This window comes from Scyliorhinus torazame, chromosome 14 (assembly GCF_047496885.1).
Source record: "Scyliorhinus torazame isolate Kashiwa2021f chromosome 14, sScyTor2.1, whole genome shotgun sequence".
NCBI lineage: Eukaryota > Metazoa > Chordata > Chondrichthyes > Carcharhiniformes > Scyliorhinidae > Scyliorhinus > Scyliorhinus torazame.
The window spans coordinates 204702098-204718280 of NC_092720.1; the positions used below are offsets into that span (position 1 = coordinate 204702098).

A 16183-nucleotide genomic window follows, 5' to 3' on the forward strand; every position below is an offset into this window, starting at 1 on the left:
CTTTTAAACTCACTACTCACCTCCCAGAAGGCCCCTGAGCACCGCTGCCGCCGAAATCCAAAGGGCTGCTCCTGTAAAGGTAAGGTTTTTAAACTAACTACTCACCTCCCAGAAGGCCCCAGCTTGATAAACCCTGCCATATCATTTATCCAGGCTTCCACGCTGGGGGGCTTTGCCTCTTTCCATATTAACATTCCTTCGCTGGGCTACTAGGGACACAAAGGCCAGAATGCCGGCCTCTTTCACCTCCTGCACACCCGGCTCGTCCACTAGCCCCCAGCTGGGCTTGACCCGGACTTTCACCACCTTAGATACTGTTCTCGCAACTCCCCTCCAGAACCCCTCCAGTGCCGGGCATGACCAAAACATATGGACATGGTTTGCCGGGCTTCCTGAGCACCTCCCACATCTGTCCTCCACCCAAAGAACCTGTTCAGCCTCGCCCCTGTCATGTGCGCTCTGTGAACTACCTTAAACTGTATCAGTCTGAGCCTGGCACACGAGGAAGAGGAATTAACCCTACTTAGGGCATCAGCCCACAGCCCCTCCTCAATCTCCTCCCCCAGCTCCTCTTCCCATTTACCCTTCAGCTCCTCTACCAAAGCCTCCCCCTCTTTCATCTCCTGGTATATCGCCGACACCTTGCCCTCCCCGACCCATACGCCCGAAATCACCCTGTCTTGAATCCCCTGTGCCGGGAGCAGCGGGAATTCCCTCACCTGCCACCTCACAAACACAAATGCATGTACCTGAAAGCGTTTCCTGGGGGTAGCCCAAACCTCTCCTCCAGCGCCCCTAAGCTCGCAAACGTCCCATCAATGAACAGGTCCCCCATTCTTTTAATCCCTGCCGTATGCCAGCTCTGAAACCCCCTGTCCATCTTCCCCGGGACAAACCGGTGGTTACCCCTGATTGGGGACCACACCGAGGCTCCCATCGCACTCCTGTGCCGTCTCCACTGCCCCCAGATCCTTAGCGTTGCCGCCACCACCGGGCTCGTGGTGTACCTTGTCGGCGAGAGCAGCAGCGGTGCCGTCACCAGCGCCCCCAGGCTCGTTCCTTTGCAGGACGCCATCTCCAACCTCTTCCGTGCCGCCCCCTCTCCCTCCATCACCCACTTACGGATCATCGCCACATTGGCTGCCCAGTAGTAGCCACCCAGATTTGGCAACGCCAGCCCTCCTCTATCTCTACTACGCTCCAGAAACCCCCTCCTTACCCTCGGGGTCTTATTCGCCCACACAAAACCCATAATGCTCCTGCCTACCCTCTTAAAAAATGCCTTGGTGATCACAATTGGAAGGCACTGGAACACAAAAAGAAACCTCGGAAGGACCACCATTTTAATCGACTGTACCCTGCCCGCTAGCGAGAGTGGCAACATGTCCCACCGTTTAAAGGCCTCCTCCATCTGCTCCACCAGCCTCATCAAGTTAGGTTTGTGCAGGGCCCTCCAGCTCCTAGCTACCTGGATCCCCAATTATCGAAAGCTCCTATCCGCCCTCCTCAGCGGTAGGTCGTCTATCCCTCTTCCCTGATCCCCCGGATGCACCACAAAGAGCTCACTCTTTCCCACATTGAGCTTATAGCCCGAGAAGTCCCCAAACTCCCTTTGGATCTGCATGACCTCCACCATCCCCTCCACTGGGTCTGCCACATACAGCAACAGGTCGTCTGCATACAGCGACACTCGATACTCCTCTCCCCCTCGGACCACCCCCTCCATTTCCCAGACTCCCTTAATGCCATGGCCAAAGGTTCAATTGCTAATGCAAACAACAAGGGGGACAGGGGGCACCCCTGCCTCGTCCCTCGATACAGCCGAAAATACTACGACCTCCGCCGATTCGTAACCACACTCGCCACCGGGGCTCTATATAGGAGTTTAACCCAACTGATAAACCCCTCTCCAAACCCAAACATCCGCAACACTTCCCAGAGATATTCCCACTCTACTCGGTCAAAGGCCTTCTCCGCGTCCATAGCTGCCACTATCTGCGCCTCTCCCTCCACCGATGGCACCATTATCACATTTATGAGCCTTCGCACATTGGTATTTAGCTGCCTCCCCTTTACGAATCCCGTCTGGTCCTCCTGAATCACCCCCGGGACACAGTCCTCAATCCTCGTAGCCAACATTTTTGCCAGTAACTTAGCATCTACGTTGAAGAGCGAGATGGGCCTATACGACCCGCATTGCAGTGGGTCCTTATCCCTCTTCAGAATCAAAGAGATCGTCGCCTCCGACATTGTCGGGGGCAGGGTCCCCCCCCTCCCTTGCTTCATTGAAGGTCCTTACCAGCAACGGGGCTAACAGGTCTACATACTTCCTGTAGAACTCCACCGGGAACCCATCCGGCCCCGGGGCCTTCCCTGCCTGCATGCTCCCCAGTCCTTTAACCAGCTCCTCCACCCCAATTGGCGCCCCCAAACCAGCCACCTCCTGCTCCTCCACCCTCGGGAACCTCAGTTGGTCCAAGAATCGTCGCATCCCCTCTTTTCCCCCTGGGGGCTGGGACCTATACAGCTCCTCGTAAAAGGCCTTGAATGCCTCATTCACTTTCACCGCACTCCGCACCGTAGTTCCCCTGCGATCCTTGACTCCACCTATTTCCCTCGCTGCCATCCTCTTACGGAGCTGATGTGCCAGCATCCGACTCGCCTTCTCCCCATATTCATACATCGCCCCCTGTGCGTTCCTCCACTGTGCCTCTGCCTTCCCCGTGGTCAACAGGTCGAACTCCGTCTGGAGACTTCGCCTCTCCCTGAGTATTCCCTCCTCAGGGGCCTCTGCGTATCTCCTGTCCACCCTTAAAATCTCCCCCACTAACCTCTCCCTTTCCCTGCCCTCTCTCTTCTCCCTATGAGCCCTGATGGAGATGAACTCTCCCCTGACCTTCAGCGCCTCCCATACTACTCCCACCTGGACCTCCCCGTTGTCGTATTGTCATTGTTATTAATGACTCACTTTTTAAAAGGGAAATATCAATATATTACTTTGCCATTGATATTTCTGAACTTTAGCTGGATTCTCCAGTGGCCTAGCCGTGTGCTTCTCGGCGGCGCACCGTTCGCTGATGCCTGGATTCTATCTTCCCGCCGCTTGTGGATGGGATTTCCCATTGACGCAACCCATGTCGCAGGGAAACCCGCCAGCGGGGGCGCGCTGCCAATGGGAAAAGAGAATCCCAACGGACAGAGAATTCCAGCCTTCATGTTTAATATTGTGCCGGACGATATCTCTCTGAAATTTGCTTACAGCCCCATGAGAGCGAGAAAAAAAATGAAATGTGACCCGCCACTTCATAAAGGTTGGATAACCCGGCCTTAAGCTACCTTTCTTCAAAGGAGGGCAGGAGATTTGTCACTTTTTTCTCATTCAAGCATCATTGCCGCAGGTGATTTGGTCATTGTTCCATGGGGCAGGATTTTACATTCCCCTGCCTGGGTTTGTAGGTTGGGTGAGCATAAACCTTCTCGAGCGACCTTCTCACCAGAACCCACCCGCTAAGACCTCTCTGCAATTTTGCACTTGGTGAGGCCAGGGTCTTGCCCCAATCGAAGCCCTTAAGTGGCCAATTTTTAAAATATTACTTCACGGGATGTGGGCATCGCTGCCTGGGCCAGCATTTATTGCCCAACACCCCTAGTTGCCAGTGGTTTGCTCGGCCACTTCAGAGAGGCATTAAAGAGCCAACCATATTGCTGTGAATTGCCACATGTAGGCCAGACTGTGTAAGGATGGCAGATGCCCTTCTCCGAAAGGTCATGAGAGAACCAGATGGGGGCGGAATTCTCTGATCCTGAGGGTAAATGTTGACGCCGTCGTACACGCCATTGCGTTTCTCGACGGTGTCAACATGGCCTCAGGAGCAACGATTCTGGCCCCTGCTGGGGGCCAGCATGGCACTGGAGCGATCCACGCCGTTTGCACTTGCGCAGTGGGGTCGGCGTGATTTCCGCGCGTGCGCAGTGGCGTAGGGCTACAGGGGCCGGCGCGGAACAAGAGAGGCCCCCAGCCCGAGAGGCCGGCCTGCGGATCGGTCGGGCCCAAACGCGGGCCAGGCCACAGCGGAGGCCCCCCCTCCCCCGGGTCGGACCCCCTCCTCCCCTCTTCCCCCACCAGGCCGCCCCCGGATGGATCCACGCCGAGGTCCCGCCGGGTAGAGCAGGTGTGAACGTGAACGGCGCCGGCAGGAACCGCGGTTTTTTGCGTGGCCGCTCAGCCCATCCCGGGCGGAGAATCGCCAGGCGACTTGGCTCCGCGCCAACCGCGGCACCGCCAATGGCACCGATTCTCCGCTCTCCGGAGAATCGGTGGACCCACGTCAGGGAGGCACCGCGCGATTCGCGCCCGTCCCGGCGATTCTCCGGCCCGGCCTGGACTGAGAGAATCCCGGGGTTTTTACAACCGTCGACAACGGATTCACGGTCATCATTAAGTCTTTTGATTCCAGATTTTTATTGAATGCAGATTTCACCACCGGCCGTGGTGGGATTCAGACCCGGGGCCCCAAAAACATTACCCTGTGTCTCTAGCCTGCTAGTCCGTCGACCATGCCACAACCCCAGCCATCGGCCATCTAAAGGCCGTTTCCCACCAAGCCGCAATCTTCAGGAGCAGTTCAGCGGCGATGAGGGGGAAGTGGAAAATTGAACCTGCTGAGGCCTCATCAGGAGGGTGAGGAAACCTTAACGAGCCTTAACCTTTTAACATTGAGCGTACCTCCACCTCCACCTCCTCCCAAGAGGGCTAGCCCTTGCAAGTGTTCCACACCCCCTCCCACCATCCCCCCCACTCTGCCCATCCTCTCTGGGCCTCCTCTCCTCTCCCTGTCCTGGGAACCCCTTACTTACCTTCTCCTGGGCTCCCGGGCCTTAGTCTCTTGGGGTCCGCTTGCAGTTCCAGTCCTGTCCGCCGCCATTTTCCTGGTGCCACTGGGGACTAGAGACCAGCCGGCAAGTCAGATTGGCGAACACCTCTCTGAGGCGGGACTCCCTCCCGGCCCAGGGGCGCCAGCCAGGCGGCCCGAGCGTGGAATGCGGCGCTGGCCAGAACATGCTCGCCGTCACCTACCTCGGGTGGCGGGAAGGAGGCAACCTCCACCGCCGCCGGAGGAAATCCTGCCCGTTGCTGTGAGAGTTTGGCTCAAAATAGCATTGGAGCTTGATGGGAAATGGAATGTCAAAGCTTTGTGTAAAATGTGTGCGTGACTTTCGAGATGAATCGCTTCTGCTTTTGCACTAGACAGTCTGCAATACCAGGACGCAGCTGAGGGGATGGGTTCCTCATTCTAAAGATAATAATAATTTAGCTGAGAGCAACAGAATGTGTCCCTAACTTGGGCCTCTAAAGAGGCCATCCTCAGAAAAGGGACAGTATCATGTTGTATATAAGCTACTGTTGAATGTACTAATATTGGCTTGCTGCTGTGCTCCCCCGAAGTACAGTGGTGCAGCCCCGGCCATGAATAAACGTACGTTGAAGTGACTTGGTGTTCGATTGATCATTTCATCCGGACTGAGATAGCGAATTCTCAGCTGCTCCCGTGTGAAACTGGCATGTGCACATGCATTTTAGTTAAATGATCACTTTCCCTCTGCTTTTTGCCACTCTTTAATTGTGGTGTTTTTTGTCTTAAATTCTCTTTGTCTCCCTTTCCTTCTTCCAATGGCTCTCACAATTATAGTAATGAATACTGTGATGAGGATGTGCTTTTCCTAAGAGACGATTTTTACATTTTTCTCTTCTGGCAGGGTTGTGAGTGCCCTGAACACACATGGAAAATTATTTACGGTAGTTTCCTGCTGGGGGCAGGATGTAAATGATCCCAAGACGCTTGCCGGCCAGTCATAGAATCCCTATGCAGAAGGAGGCCATTCGGCCCATCAAGTCTGCACTGACCCACTGAAGGAGCACCCACCTAGGCCCACGCCCCCATCCCATCCCCGTAACCCCACCTAACCTTTTGGACACTGAGGGGCACTTTAATGCGGCCAATCCACCTAACCCGCACCATCTTTGAATTGTGGGAGGAAACCCACGCAGACACGGGGAGAACTCCACACAGACAGTCGCCCGAGGCCAGAATCAAACCTGGTGCTGTGAGGCAGCAGTGCTAACCACCGTGCCACCCTCGTCAGACCCCAAACTTAAAAAGTGATTTGGGGGGAGTTACTGGGGAGCAGCTGGTAACTCAGGTATTTGGAGTGCGATGAGCGAGAGCCAACATCTCTCCCCTTTCAATCGTAAGAAGACAACAGACAAAATGAAACAAGTAACATTTTATTCTCACACCCAAGACTGCAGGCAATACTTTCCAGGTAGCTACCACTGAACTTCCTGCAGACTTTGAGGTACTTTGTGAAAAACTTCCAGTGCAATTTGGGTCAAACACCTATTTTCCCACTTTGTAAACAGTTGCAACTTTAACATAATTTGTGTCAGCGGAATTACTTTACACGGCCGGGAATTTGAGTAAATGCAACAATCAAATTTAAAACAAAAACATTAATTTATAAATAAAGCTGACTAAACACAGCAGCAATATTTTCCTCGAGGTGAAACTCCAAACAAAATCTGCACCCCCCCCTCACCTCTCGCTGAAGGGGAAATCCATCTGCATGGGAGCTGGTCCTCTGTTGCGTCCTGACCTCCCCATGATCCTGCGACCTGATCTCTCCTGTGGCAGAGACATGTCCAGTAGGGGTGGGGGGGAGCGGCCTGGCTGCACATAAGTTGCGTTGATTCGAGATGCGGCTGCTGCTTGGTGAGCCTGTTCAGCCTTTGGGAGCCACCGAACGCCCTTGGGATTGTTTGTTTTGCTGGCGTACCAGATGCAAACCGCTCCTTTGGTTGTCTTTGTGTCTGGTTACAGGTGTCTGCAGCATCCTCCCTATGGACACAGGGACTGAGGCAGTGCAAGACCAACTTGGGTGCAGAAGGAGGCCATTTGCCTATCGAGTTTGCACCAACACTGGGAAAGAGCACTCTAGCTACACCCACGCCCCCACCCGAGCCCCATGACCACCCTGATTGTTCAAGGCCAATCCACCTAACCTGCACACCTTTGGACTGCGGGAGGAAACCGTAGCACCCGGAGGAAATCCACACAGACACAGGGAAAAAGTTCAAACTCCGTACAGTCACCCAAGGCCAGAATTGAAGGTGGCTCCCTGCTACAGGTACTCACCTCCTGACTCCCCAAAGCCTGTCCACCACCCACAACACACAAGTCAGGAATGCGATGGAATACTCCCCACTTGCCTGGATGAGTGCAGCTTGAACAACACTGAAGAAGCTCGACACCATCCAGGCCAAAGCAGCCCCGCTTGATTGGCACTCCATCCTTCAGCTTAAGCATTCACTCACTCCACCACCAAAGAACACTGTCAGCCGTGTGCACCATCTACAAGACCTAGTGCAGCGCGGTGCGCCACCGCCAACAGTGGGATTTTCCATTCCCTCAGCCGGGCAATGGGGTTATCCATTGTGGCTACCCCACCCCATCGGGAAACTCACGGATGTGAGTGTGCTGCTGGTGAAATGGAGGATCCAGCCGACGGAGAATCCCGGATCGTGGTTCCTTCACTGTCACTGGGTCAAAATCCTGGAGCTCCCTCCCTCACAGCACCCGGGGTACATCTACACCTTATGGACTGCAGCGGTTCAAGAAGGCAGCTCACCACCACCTTCTGAAGGGCAACTAGGGATGGGCAGCAAATGCAGCACCTGGCCAGCGACACCCACATCCCTTAAAAGAATAAATAAAAAAGGTAAGTAATCTCCGATCTCGACTCCCTTAAGTACTGATAAGAGATCTTTACAAATGCTGCGGCTGGCCCATTTCCAATAGCCGGGAGAGTATTCCAACCTCGTTTGATCCTGATCACCCCAGTCACAAGCAAGCTCCTCACTATTCACTGCATCAGCAATGTCAACTCTGAAGTTCAGAATGTAAATAAACGGGTAAATCGAAGCACGGGCCACAGTGGTTCAAGGGTGCGGCTCAACCCCAACTTCTCAAGGGTGATTCGGGATGAGCATTGAATGCTGGCCTGGCGAGCGATTCACTATTCTTCATCTTCTTCACCATTCAGGAAGAACATGACTTTTTGGTAAACGTTTGGGTTACTTTACACACCTTCATAAATCATAGAATCATAGAGTTTACAGTGCAGAGGAGGCCATTCGGCCCATTGAGTCTGCACTGGCTCTTGGAAAGAGCACCCTACCCAAGCCCACACCTCCACCCGATCCATGTAACCCCGTAAACCCAAGGACGGCACGTGGCACAGTGGTTAGCACTGCTGCCTACGGCGCTGAGGAACCGGGTTTGAATCCCGGACCTGGGTCGCTGTCCGTGTGGAGTTTGCACGTTCTCTCCGTGTCTGCGTGGGTTTCACCCCCACAACCCAAATATGTGCAGGTTAGGTGGATTGGCCACGCTATATTGCCCCTTAATTGGAAAAAAATATAATTGGGTACTCTAAATTCTTATATAAAAAAAAAACTGTAACCCCATCTAACCTTTTTGGACACTAAGGGCAATTTAGCATGGCCAATCCACCTAACCTGCACATCTTTAGACTGTGGGAGGAAACCGGAGCACCCGGAGGAAACCCACGCAGACACGGGGGGGGGGGTTGACCCAGCGGGGAATCGAACCTGGGACCCTGGAGCCGTGAAGCAACGGCGCTAACCACTGTGCTACCGTGCAAAACTGGTCACTTTGTTCAGCTTTTTACAAACTGTCCGGTACACTTTGTTATCTCTTTCAACGGTCATAAATGTTTCCAGAAGTTGAAGAAAAGTAATTTCCAACTTTCTCAAAGTCTTTGCAAGTTTCTTTCCAAAGCGTAAGCATTCAGTTGAACACTGTTCACCTCTCTCTCTCTAAATCCAAGCTGACCTGCTGCCTGTACTCGTGTTCGACCAGCTTTTGTCAGGCTCTCCTCTTCACTGCCCCATGTGCTCTGACACAGAGACACAGGAACAGCAAAACATCATTGGCACAGAAAGAGGTTCAGAGCAACCTGCCTGTGCTCTGTCAACACCGAGCGACGCAGGCTAATCCCAGCTCCAGCTCTTCAACCCTGTAGGTGACAACGCTTAAAGGGAATATCTCAGAGATTTCCATTTTAAACGCAGTGAAGGGTTTGCGCCTCCACACCCCTGTGGCAGTGTGTTTCAGACTGCTACCACTCTCGGGATGAAAAATATACTTCCCTCTGAACCTCTGCCAGTTACTGGAAACGTGGTTATTGAACTGTCTGCTCTGATAGAACTAGGTCCTTAATATCCACTCGCTGGAGGAGCTCCTCCTGACGTTAGTCACCTCAATTAACCTCCCACAGCCTCCTCTGTGCCAAAACAAACAACCGCAGCCTTCCTGGTCACTGAAATTCTCTGTTCCCGGCAACATCTTCTGTAAATCTCCTCTTCAGTTCCATCTCATCCTTCCTGTAATGTGGTGAACAAAATGTGTTACAGTACTCAATCTGCAGACCATCCTTAATACAGGTCTAGAATGAACACCCACCCTGATCTACACTCCCACAGGGAGGGGGTGGGGGGGCGGTGAGGAGTCCGGAGAGTGACCCCACTCAGGAATGGTGGGAGGTCACCTCCGTCAGGAGCCTCCTTTCAACATCGGATGGCAACCATCCAAGCTCCTCTCCCCCCCCCCACCCCCACCCAATGCCACCCCCTCCACAAAAATGTTGACCTCTGCGACTGCCCCCCGCACCCCCCCCCCCCCCCCCCCCTTGGCCCCCACCCTGCGACCCCCCCCCCCCCCCCCCCCCCCCAGCTTTACCTGGTTCTGGAAACTGGGACTTAGTCTGTCAGGACTGCTTTCAGTGCCAGTCTTGTACTGGGATCAGGGAGCTGCCAACCCAACAAAATTGACCGGCAGCTCTCCGAAGCACGATTCCCTCCCGGCTTTTTCCACACATTCATTTCTGGGATGTCGGCACCTCCAGCGAAGCCAGCATTTCCTGCCCGTAGCAAACTTCCCTTCAGAAGGTGGTGGTGGTGCAGGTCAGCCCACAGTGCTGGGAGGGAGGGAGAGCCAGCACTTTGACCCAGTGACAATAAAGGAATGGTGATATATGTCCAAGTCAGGATGGTGAGTGGCCTGGAGGGGAACGTCCAGTTGGCTGGTGGCGTTCCCAGGTATCTGCTGCCCTTCTGGAGGCCAGAGGTGAGGGAGGGCACGCACAAGAGACAGGGCAGAGTGGTGGAGGGGAGGGATCCCAAAGAAGGCCCCCCTCCCCACACCAAACAACAGAGAATAAAAACCTCAGCAGGGGAAAAAATGGAACATGCCTCCAACGGGGGTGGGCGGGGGGTGCGGACCACTTGTAAAAACTGGTTTGTAGATATCACACACTTAAGTTGCTACTTTGTAAATATCATAGGCTGGAATTCTCCGTAGCTCGACGGAGCCCCAGGGTTTGCCGTAATTTGGGTCGTGACAAATGATTTATTTTAAAATTCAAAAACAAGAAACAATTGTGCTGCACCTGAATAAGGGTCATTAAAATGGGATGAGGGCAGGGTTGACTGTGGCAGACTGTAAAAGGAGATTAGCAGCTAAGCCAGTTGAGTGGCAATGGGAGATTTTCCTGAAAATAGTTCATGACTCAGAACAAAGATATATCCCAGTGGAGAAGGAGGATTCCAGGAAGGGAATAACGCAACCACGTTTTCCCAAGGAAGTGAAGGATAGTATGAAATCACATAAGGCTAGCAGGTAATTGCAAAAGAAAATGGAATGTTGGCCTCTATTTCAATGGGAATGGTGTATAAAAATCCCACTAAAGCCAAACAAGGCACTAGTTTGACCACACCTGAAATACTGTGGCCAGTTTTGGTTTCCTTGTCTCAGGAAAGATTCTGGCATTGGAGGCAGTCAGGAGAAGGTTCACGAGGTTGATCCCAGATATTAAGGGATTTCCTTATGAGAGGTTAAGTAGATTGGGCCTGTACTCATTGGCGTTTGAAAGAATGAGAGGCGACCTTATTGAGACAAATAGGATTCTCAGGGGGCTCAACGGGAGAGATGCTGAGAGGATGTTTCCTCCAGTGGGAGAGTTCGGCCAGAGGGTATAATCTCGGAGTAAGGGTCAGCCATTTAAGACAGAGATGAGGAGTTTTTCCCTCAGAGGGTAGTGTATTTTTTTTACCACAGACAGCTGTAGAGGCTGGGTCGTTAAGTATATTCAAGCTGAGATAGACAGATTTTTAATCAGTAAGGGAATCGAGGGTTACAGGGTTAAGGCGGGAGAGTGGAGTTGAAGATTATATTAGATCAGCCATGATCTCATCAAATGGTGGAACAGGCTCGATGGGCTGAACAGTCGGATTCTGCTCTTACGTCTTATGCACTGTCATGGGAGTGTCCCTATAAGAAATGTTTTGTCTTATCACATGGCTTCAGTGATGTCATTATGTGGGTGGAGCTGGGCTGTGGCTCTGAGTTTTACTTTTGTTCTTGAGCAGGGAGTTGTTTTGGTGGCTCTGAGTTTTTTGCTTCCATTTTCACATGTGGCTGCTGGAGGATCTGAAAGAAAGGTATTTTGGCCTGCCTCTCCATTTTCAATTGTAAAGAGTCATTCCAAGGAGGAAAACCAATAATTGCAGTTACCTACTGTTTTGGTAAAAGGGCATTTTGGTTTACGGGATGTTGTTATTAAATTGAAACAGTCAAAGGGGGAATTTATTAAGGGTTATACATAGAGTACTGTAGCTGTGTGGGGTATTTATGTTTGTAGTTGATAAAAATGTCTACTGTGTGTGTTTATAAAAATGTTAACTAAATTTGTAGAATAAATGCCGGTCCACCATGCTCCGCCCCCTCATCGTGATACGCGCCACGCGTGCTTAAGGCACAGAATAACACCTGAAAGGCATCCCTTGTGCTCCCTGTAGCCAAAATTAATAAACAGTTGCAGATCAGGTGAACTCCATGATATTCTTTGGAGTGTTCTAAACCCTGGCCCATAACACGCACATAAAATCTACGCTTCAAGGATAAGCAAACGGCATACCCGTATATTCTTTAACTTTTTATTTGGACTCTAACGTTCCTTATTTCTGATGTACATATATGTGTGTGTGTGTGCACGTGTGTGTGTGTGTATAAAACCTTGTGGGCTGGATTCTCTCCTGTCGTGGTTCTCCGTTTTGCCGGCAGTGCACCCACGCCCGGGCATTTCCTGGCAGCGTGGAGCTGCCTACAATGGGAAACCCCATTTACCGTCTGCTGGGTCGGAGAATCCTGCTGCCAGGGGGAGCGCACCGGACCAGAAAATGGATGCGGTGGGTTGGAGAATCCCTCCCTGTGTCTTTTATTGTTGTTTGCTCCTTGTGTTTAGCAACTAATAAACTTGTTCTTTCTTTGACACATGGAAAACTTGTGATTGGCTCGTTGCTGTTCACCAAACAGCTCGTGAATGAAATACATTTGGATTTGCAAAAGTAATCCACGGTGAAAGAAAATGTTAAATACTTTTGTTGTGACCAAGTGGGGAGGCTGACTAGAGGGGAGCCAGCTCACCCCCGTTCACCTGGTCATAACTGAGTTCAGTAAAGTCCCATAAATTCATGGAAAATGTGCAGTGTGATGTCTCAAAGACCAGATTCTGCATTGTTACAATTGATGCACGTGAGTGCAGTGTTCAATGTAATCTGTAATGTTGCTTTGACTGTATTGTATCAGAGTACAATCTGATCCAAGTAGAAAACCTGAATATCATTGCACTTTCTGTCCCAGAGGGATTAAACAGTTCAGAATGGGCTGGATTCTTCGGTTTTCCCAGCCGCGTGTTTCTCGACATCGTGCCGTTCACTGGCTTGTCAATGGGATTTCCCATTGAAACCACCCCACGCTGCCATGAAACCTGCGGGTGGGGTGGCATTGCCGGATTTGCAACAAAAGGGCGGGATTCGCCGTTCCGCCAGCCCCGGTTTTCCGAAGTGGCGCCGCCACCAGCAGCTGGATTCTCCGTTCCAGCAGCCGGCCAATAGGATTTCTCATTGTGGGCCACTCCATGCCATCGGGAAACTCTTGGAGCGCGATTCTCTGAGCCCCGCGCCAGGAGGTAGAATCGCCGTAACTGCGCCACGCCGCCCCGCGCAATTCTCCGAGGTGCGGAGAATCGGCGCCATTTGCGCCGGCGCGGTGACCGTCGCGGGCATCTGTCCACGGGCCGCCGATTCTCCAGCCCGAGCAGCCGCGCGGAAACGGCAGTCACGCCGCCGCCATTCACCCTGGTCGCTGCTGGCGGGTACTCTGCGCGAAGGGTCGGGGGGCGGCCTGTGGAGGGGAGGAGAGGGGGGGGGGGCTCTGTCCCTGGGGTGGGGCCTCCAATGGGGTCTGGCCCGCGCCGGGGCCCACCGATCGGTGGGCCGGCCTCTCCCCCCCCGGCCTACTTTGTTGCGCGGCCGGCCCCTGAACCCCCATGCCATGCTGCGTTGGGGCCGGCGCGCTGAAGAAGTCCATTTGGCGCCGGGAAGCGAGGCTGGAGCGGCGTGAACGGCTCCAGCGCCGTGCCACCCCCCTGTGGGGGCCAGAATCGGTTGTCCCTGCGCCCGTTTCACGCCGTCGTGAAACGTGACCGTGTTCACGACGGCGCAAACACTTAGTCTCCATTTTGGAGAATCGCGCCCATGGGCTGCCGGTGGGGCAAAGTCCCTCCGAAGGAGAATCCCGCAGCCCATGACCCTGCCTGTTGAGGAAAGAGAGCTGTTGACCCAACAATCTACAATTCACTGATCGTTTCTGATTGATGCTTATTTGTGACAATGTTAAACCATGTTACACAGCACCAATCACAGGAAATATAACTAAACCATTCCAAGCAGGTTATTCCTGAAAAACAAGATTCCATAAATTCCGAATAAATGATTCACACCCCTTAAAAATCAAGTAGGTTGAAGGAATCTTAAGTTCCAGGTATCATAATTCTAGAAATCATCCTACAAAAACAACCTTACACCCTTTTTTTAAATAAACAGAATAGCAGACCAATGGAGGGAATTTAAGAAAATAATCCCAGATTACTAAACCAAATCTCACCATTTTCTACAATGAGAACAGAAGACTTTGCACAGATAACCCAAATTATCAGGAATTTGAAAAATGTGCAATTAAAAATTTCCATAATTTGCAAATCCTCCCCGCGTCTGCGTGGGTCTCACCCCCACAGCCCCAAAAGGGTAAGTGAATTGGCCACGCTCCACAACCCCCCCCCCCCCCCCCTGCACAACAGTATAAATCAGACCCTCTTTCCAGTTCTCTCCAGCTTTGACAAAGAGTCACCCAGATTCCAAACGTTTGCTCCCCTCTCTCTCCACAGATGTGAGGAAACTGATCTGGGTTCACCAATTTAATTTGTTACAATGTCCACCGGCTCCATGGAAACATCAGGCAATGGAGCCCAAGCTCTGAGCTTGAGAAAGTTGCCCTTCACCTTTTTAAAGTCGATTTTGCAGAGTGTTCCTCACAGCTCGCCACTGCTCCAGTACGGCTTTGTGTTCAGGATCATCGTGGTGGTTTCTCACGGCAGCGTCGTACTGCCTCTGCCTCCGGGCTACCACCTCATTCGCCAACTTTAATAACTGACTGAGTTTGTACCTGAACTTTCCGTTCGAGACAAACTCTTGCACCCTCTGTAAGGTCTTCACATACCCAGTGCGGTCATTCCACACTTTCCACATATTATATTGCCCAGAGTGAGTATCCTGCACTCTCCGAACCTCCCTCTCCCAGCGCTGGAGGATTCCCCGGTATCCCGGGATCTGGTCCATCCCAGAGAAGAAGAGTTGGAAAAACTGTCTCTCGTCAATATCTCTGGTCCCTTTGAGCATAAGAACTGGTCTCTGATCTGCAGTAAAAAAGTTGCTGATCGCGCTGAACAATCCGCCCATGATGTTGGCTGTTGGTTTTCACTCCAAGTCCTCAAACTCTTCACTCACCGCCGGAGTCTCCGCTCTCCGGGACCCACTGGAGAATCCGCTGGAGAGCTATTCTACCGGAAGAAGTTCGATTTCGCCAGGAAACAGTTTCAAGGCACTCCCCCCTCCCCCTTTCCAACAAGCCAAAACTTAACGCTGTGAAGCCAGTTTTGCCGCGACCTTCCTCCTGGCTTCAGGGTTGGAACTAATGGGAGAATGATTATCGTAAAAGTAGCCATTCGGCTATCTGCAAGAGTCAATCAACCGAGTTCACCCACACCCCAGCGCCACCCACTTTCTCCCACAGCCCAGGACATGGATTCCCCCTTCAGACAATGATCCGATTCCCGATTTAAATCCATGACTGAATGAGCCTCCCCACACTCTCAGACACAGCATTCCAGACACTAACCACTCGTTTGTGGAAAAGCTCCCCCCCCCCCCCCCCCAAACCCCATCACCTTCACCAAGATCCTCACACAGAGTTCTCTCATTCTCCATCCTTCTCAGAAAGCAAACAGTTTATTTATCTAATCGGATGAGACACCCTCATGATTTTGAATGCCGGCATCAAATTACCTCATTACCTCTCAAAGGAGAACAACTACAGCTTCTCCAATGTCTGATGTGCCACCAATAAACACACAACGAGTGATGAACGTAACTGAGGCTTTAATTTTTCCCCCCCAAAAAATACTTTATTCATAAAATCTATCATAAACATTACAGAACATTTCGAATTGTCTTGACTGTACATTTCCATCAGAGTTACACGTTCCCTTGACTTTCTTCCATTCAATTTTGATAACATTACACACATATCGCTCTTTACGTTACAATTCCTTCTTAAATATTTACACCGTCATGTTTCTTTTATATATTGAAGTGTTAATGGCCCAGACCGAGGGGGGGTTTACACTGTTACCCGCCCCTCGGTGTACATTTGCTGGTAAGACCTTACACAGTGGTCTTTCCCCATTGCGCCTTGGCGGCAGCTGCCCCAAGCTTGAGTGCGACCCTCAGTACGTAGTCCTGGACCTTGGAATGTGCCAGTCTGCAACACTCGGTCGAGGACAGCTCTTTGCACTGGAAGATCAAACTGAGGCTTTAATGCACTAAACAGCAAGCCTCCTTCCTCTGGACCCGAACTGGGTCGGAGGCGGAGACTTGCCACCTTTATACATAAACCCGAGGGAGGAGCCACAGGCGGAGCCAACCTGG

General features: G+C 52.1%; 1 long non-coding RNA gene across 1 annotated transcript; it reads right to left on the reverse strand.

Moving 5' to 3' along the window:
• Window positions 1–6273: 6273 nt before the first annotated feature.
• Window positions 6274–15113, reverse strand: LOC140390369 (uncharacterized). Its single transcript, XR_011934622.1, has 2 exons — window positions 14479–15113; window positions 6274–9463 (listed from the first exon to the last, which is right to left on the reverse strand). It is a non-coding gene; the product is annotated as an uncharacterized lncRNA (long non-coding RNA).
• Window positions 15114–16183: the final 1070 nt, after the last annotated feature.